The sequence below is a fragment of the Coffea arabica genome, unplaced genomic scaffold (genome assembly GCF_036785885.1).
Source record: "Coffea arabica cultivar ET-39 unplaced genomic scaffold, Coffea Arabica ET-39 HiFi ptg000200l, whole genome shotgun sequence".
In the NCBI taxonomy this organism is placed as follows: domain Eukaryota; kingdom Viridiplantae; phylum Streptophyta; class Magnoliopsida; order Gentianales; family Rubiaceae; genus Coffea; species Coffea arabica.
This window is the reverse complement of record NW_027266262.1, coordinates 69870-76023: the sequence shown is the minus strand read 5'-3', so window position 1 is coordinate 76023 and position 6154 is coordinate 69870.

Here is a 6154-nt window from a genome sequence, read left to right as displayed (position 1 = left end):
TTTATTTTTAATCATTTTTATCTCATACAAAACACAATAAAAAATGCTACAATAAAAGAATAAAGCAAAATTATTTCATTCTAAATGCACTAATTAATTTTATTTCATTTAAAATAAGTATTGCTATGAGTGTTGAGATAAATACATTGAATTTCTTAGGCTTTTTTTGGTGAATTATCTAATTCATTTTACTGCTAAAAAATTTGAAATGGATAGTGTAATTGTATTTAGATGCATTTAACAACTATTAAAGAAATAGGTATTTATTTTGTTACAATTATTATGTGTGTTTAAGAATTAGGCAGGAATATTTTGGTCATGAAAAATATAACTTCATTTCAACCCAATCAAAAAGTTGACCATAAGGGGTGAAATGTATATATTTGGAGGTTGGAAGGTAAAGTGTTACAAGGGCCTAAGTTCAGGGAGGCAAAGCTAAATATAAATGAAGGGAAAATAAAAAAAAAAAAAAACATAAAAATCAAAACATATTCTTAATTAGAGGAGAAAATCACAACGCAAGCCGTAATCCTCCATGGTGGTCGTAAGTAGTTCAGTCGTCCTGTCCCCGGTCCGCCTCTGCCCCCGCCCGTTACCTTGTTCCATCCTCCCTATTTCTATCTCCCACGGCATCGTCATTTGCCTCCTGTCCTCTATGTCTACCAAAGGTTGGCCTATCAAACCCAATCCATGAGGACGACATTTGGGATTTTTACAAATCCTCCTGTAGCTTCTTTCTCCGAACCCTTGACACCGTGGGGATTGTATGTGTTCTGCTGTCTTGTGGTTGTCCTCTTGGCAAATTTGGCAGGTCATCTTGTGAAACCAATGAAGCTGAAGTGGGGGAAATGGCAGATAAGGTCAATATTTACCTGTGCCTTGTTCCTAACCCTACTATTGGTAAGTATCTCATTCAAAAGAACCATAGTCATGTTATTGTAGCTGCCTCGTGTTTGGTTGTTGTTGTTTCTATATCTGTGACCTTTATTTTATGCATCAATGCATATAAATATTGGACATGAGCTAATTTGGCTTGCACATAAGATAATTTAGCCAACAGTATAATTTTGTCCATATTTTTTAATAATCGGACAATTTAGGCTAACATCCGAGCAATTCTTGCCTAACCAAATTGTACAAGTGTTAGATTACAATAAATTGCAAATTCAGAAATGAGCATTCCCCCCCCCCCCAAAACATAAATTCTTTAACAACATGTTGCTCTACCCATTGCTCATGCGCAGAAAATGTTGAGGAAATCTCTTTTCAATCCCTTATTTCAAGAATGAGAATTAGGAGATTCTTTCGTGAATTGCACCCTGAATAAAAATAAGGATACAAAAAGATCGGTCGGCTAACTACATCTTTCAAACAAGGGATAAAAAAGGAAAACCAAAAACTATATATGGCAGAAGTGTGAGTTACAAGTCTTTGGGGAGGTTAACAGAAATTCAGTTTTATGTTCTCTCAATTCTTAGTCATGGATTGAGAACTTTAACAATATTTTATGAGTAAATATTATATATACTGACGATGTATACACTATCACAGTTGGATGCACGACATATATACAAAATGGATTAATCATTTCTATACTGAAAGTGTATATACACTATCACCGTTTGATTCATGACATGTGTACAAAAGTTGAATTTCAAATTCAAATTCAAATTTTATATAATTGTCATTCATTCAACACTGATAAGATTTTATAATCTTATATACACTATCAGTGTATATAAGATTAACTCATATAAAATTTAGGTTTTAAATTCAAATTTAGATTATGTGTCATATATCTAATGATGAAAGTATATATACTGTCAGTGTATAAAATATTAATTAATATTTTATAAGGTTGTAAAACAAGCAAGCAAAACAAGTCTACGTGCTATAATTTACACATGGAAACATACCCTTGTTGTTAATAATCTCCAAAATCATGACCATCATTTCCAATCAATCTAGAATTTTCATTCACTTGATTTGAGGAATCTTAATCGTAATTTGACAATAACAAATGAAAAATAAAATACAGTACTTGAACGAAGTTTTCGTGCTTTACAAAAAGGAGAAAAATTTCTAAAATAGGACATGCTTTTTTGAAAAACCGTAAATTACTGCCTCGGCCTATTCCAGAATGTTGAAAACAATTAAGGCTACACCTTTGGTAACCAAATGCAAAGAAGTCCCAAACATGTTCAGAGGGTTTCTTGGGTTTAACTAGTGATCAAAAGGAGACGAACTTGCCGCAGTTTGCAAATTCACCCTAAGGACTCAAATGGCATGGGTTTCTTGGGTTTAACTAGTGTCTAACTTATGCTTCCCTTGTAACTGATGTCCAATTTTATGTAACAACTTATACAGGTTTATTGCATCCCCTTTTTTTTTGAGAATAACATTTCTTGCATTCCGGGTTTCATAACCATCTTAAACTCTTAATCCACCTAGCTAGATAGACGTAATTTATTGAGCATTGGAGATAATGCAATGTATATATTTTCATGCATGGGTATGGGTAGAAACAGGTATTACAAATGAATTAGAACATTCAATCAGAAGGTCGAATCTTACTCTTTAAAGTTCCCTCACCCTTTTTAAACTACATAAATCATGCACAAATGTTGAACTAAATGACTAAAATAACTGCGATTACCAAATAAATATAAAATCATCAATTCATTCAATAGGCCATGATGATCCAATATTTCTAATAATGGATGTTGATACAGTTCAATTTAATGGGGTTTTGAGTACCCATACCAACTGTCATAGGTTATCTAGTCCTCAAGAAGGACCGTAAGAATAAGCATAGCTTATCCTATTCTTCTCTATTTAAAAATTTTTGTCAAGATGCCTTGACCAAAAAATTTTTTTTTCACCTTTTGCGGTTTGTAAAAGTTGAAAATGTCAAATGTGTTTCTTTTTTATTTTTCTGTACCGATTCAAATTTTGACTCATAGTTATAGCAAAAGTTACAAGCACCATTCTCATTGATCTGAACTAAAATAAGCCCGGCTAGTAATTTTGTTTATTTTTCCTATTTGCCTCTTTTGTTTTGTGTATAATTTCTGGCTAGCCCGTTTCCTGAATCAGCAGCAACATAGGTAACTTGAGTTGGAATCCGTCAATATTTAGTTATGCTATAATAATATTGAACTCAGCATAGGTACATACTAGATTCAATTCCATGCCAATTTTGACATTTTCTTTGTCAAACTTTTTATTTTGGTTGACATTTATCAGATTATATAGTGCCCTATTCAAATTAATCTTCATGCAACACAACTTTCCGGGTCTCTCTCTCTTTCTCAACCAAAACACTAAGTGGATATTCTTCCTTTGGGATGCTTTGATGGATTAAAGAGGTATTTGTGGAGAAAGAGATATCAAAGACTCGAAGATGCAATTAAAATGAAGAGGAAGCTGAAAATTGCTCGTCTGGGGAGCCAAAGAAGTAAAAAAAACGAATTTGAAATCAAGAACGTTCACAATTCGGTTTCCAACATTAGAACACCTTTGAAGTTGGTAGTAAAGTTTCATGAAGCATATATTGGTCCAATGACACGCACCAAGAGGTTTCCCCATGTTAAGAATGGAGCCAAAAGAGTTGCAAAATACCAACCAATTCGTATTCAAATTTTGCCAATTCTTTGTCACCAATTACTGCATCAAAGGTCGGTCATATCTAATAAACTGACTTGATATTTGAGCGATTCATTTTATTCAATTTTTTTTTGTAAAGTTGGCCTTGTCGAAGTCTGCTTACTACGTGTGTGTTTACGTTGTGTTGTACACAATTTTATTAACCTTCTTTATCATTCAAACAAGAACCCAAAAAAAAAAAAAAAAAGAGAGAACACCCTAACAAGAATAAAGATTAGGGATGATCAGCCTCCCAAGCAGTCTAGCAATTCACCAGATTTTTAACACAAAATATCAACTTCAAGGGAATCAAGCCATTCGCATAATATAACTCCAAGGATCGCTAATCAACTTTAAGAAAATAATCCATATCCCAAATATTCATAGTCAAAAGGCTTTGCCAACACAATATAAGTCCATGACTTATGAGGAGACAAAGAACAAAAGTAAAACAACTATTAAACCTTAATATTAATCCTTCCCTAACAAACCAAGTAACATAGTGATAATTAAGAATAGATAATTCTCACGCAATACTAGACTGTTAAAGCAACTAATCTGACCAAAGTACTTATCAAGCCATGTTGTCCGAGTTTAGGTGTTTACATATCTACTTTGTGAACCATAATTGTTGTTGTAACCCGTGGGAAAACGGCCATAACTGGTGTTGGAACCCGCAGGAAAACGGTGTGTGATCGTGGATTTCATTCTAAGCTCTTTCTCAACACGAATTGTCTCCATAGGCTGCTGCACTCCAAAACACGTCAAACAACCATTGTCCCCGTTCCCTTCACCTGTCTTCTTGCAAAACAAGTTACCCATTGTTGAGTCAAATTAGCAAGAAAGCAAAGGTGTTGCAGAGAAGGCAAAGGTGAATCTCAATGCTTTGATGCCCTTATTTAAAGTGTAAGTTAGGGTAGTTTACGGGTAGCACCACAAGTTATGGAAATAATATTGCCATATAAAAGCTATCAATTGCACAAGGAATGAAAAAGAAAGAAATTAGGCACTGATGGATGATTAGTGCACTTAAATTTGGTGATTACCATTTACACATTTCAAATTTACATTTATTGTGCTTGTTACATTTAGATGCTTTCTTGATTTAACTTAATCTTTTCAAAAAGGTAACAATTAAGTCCCAATATGTGCCTATAGGTTACTTGTTTAACAAACCTAAGAAAAGAAAATAAAAACCTAAGTGGAAGAAGAGAGGAAGGGCTCTTGTATGCCCTCGAGAGAAAAGATTCTAAGTAAAGCTACTCAAATAATAAAGGAAAAACCTTAATGATTTTTTTTAACCTTAGTGAGTTTGGCTTTGTTTTAGTTAGTTAGGGGATTCTATTCAATAATGCGTTGATTTAGACTCAAATGTATCTCTCCCAGTACCAAAAAAATAACCTAATAAGATATTTTTGAGATGATACCGCAATTAATTGAAACCCCATATAAAAAGAAGGGTTTTCTTCATAGTTTTTTTCTAACCAACATCTTCGCTAATACACCTAAATTCCATCTAACCTACCATATATATGTGCACATTAACAATTATTACTCTTCCTTACAATTTTACACTTTTCCTAATTAACCTTTTCTTTCTAAAATTCGGACACATTAACAATTATTACTCTTCTTTACATCTATACACTCTTCCTAATTAACCTTCCCTTTATGAAGATCTAACTAAAAATAATTTGATTCATGCAAGAAAGACAAATATTTGATGGTTTTGATTGATTATTTTGAGGTCATATGGTCAAAATTTCTCGATGCCAACAAAGGTAATGTAGTAATTTCACAATAATTTAACCGAATGCAAAATGCACATTTTTTGTGTGTAAATGTAAAATTTTCCATTACGAGATAGATTGATATGCATTTTCAGTAAGCTAACAACGTCAATATTTGCCGTTACCATGATATACCTGCATATGCTAGACCATTGAAAATCAATGTGGGAGAACCGGAGCCCATATCGAGAATGCCCAATTTCAGCCTAATAGCTCCTCGTTCCGCGATTCGGCAGTATAGGAGATCCATATAATTTGTTTTTTCCCTTTCATTTTCCTTTCCTTTGCTGAATAATCCATATATATTAATGGGATTTGTCAATCATTTTTGAATCGTCAATTATTAATTCTTCAAATCATCTAGTAGCCTAGTTTAAGGCCTTTAGGCACATTAATTAACCCTTGGTCTCAAACACTAATATTGCTTATATTTTCTCATCTTCTTGAACTTTTCTTGTCCGAGCAAATTCGAAAATCCTTCTCAATTTACTGCATATCACATGCACCAAGTCACACATTTGCCTTAACTAGCCAGATGAATATTCTCAATCAGAAAAGTATTCAACAGAATCCCAATCAAAATCTAGTACTTGCTTGATATTTTCATGTGGGCTTCAAGAACTTCGTCCCATGTTGTCAATTTTTAGGCAGCTGTCACATCATGCAAATGTAATCACCCAAGCCTTTCTACGCATATAATTGCCTCATTTCCCCTCTTG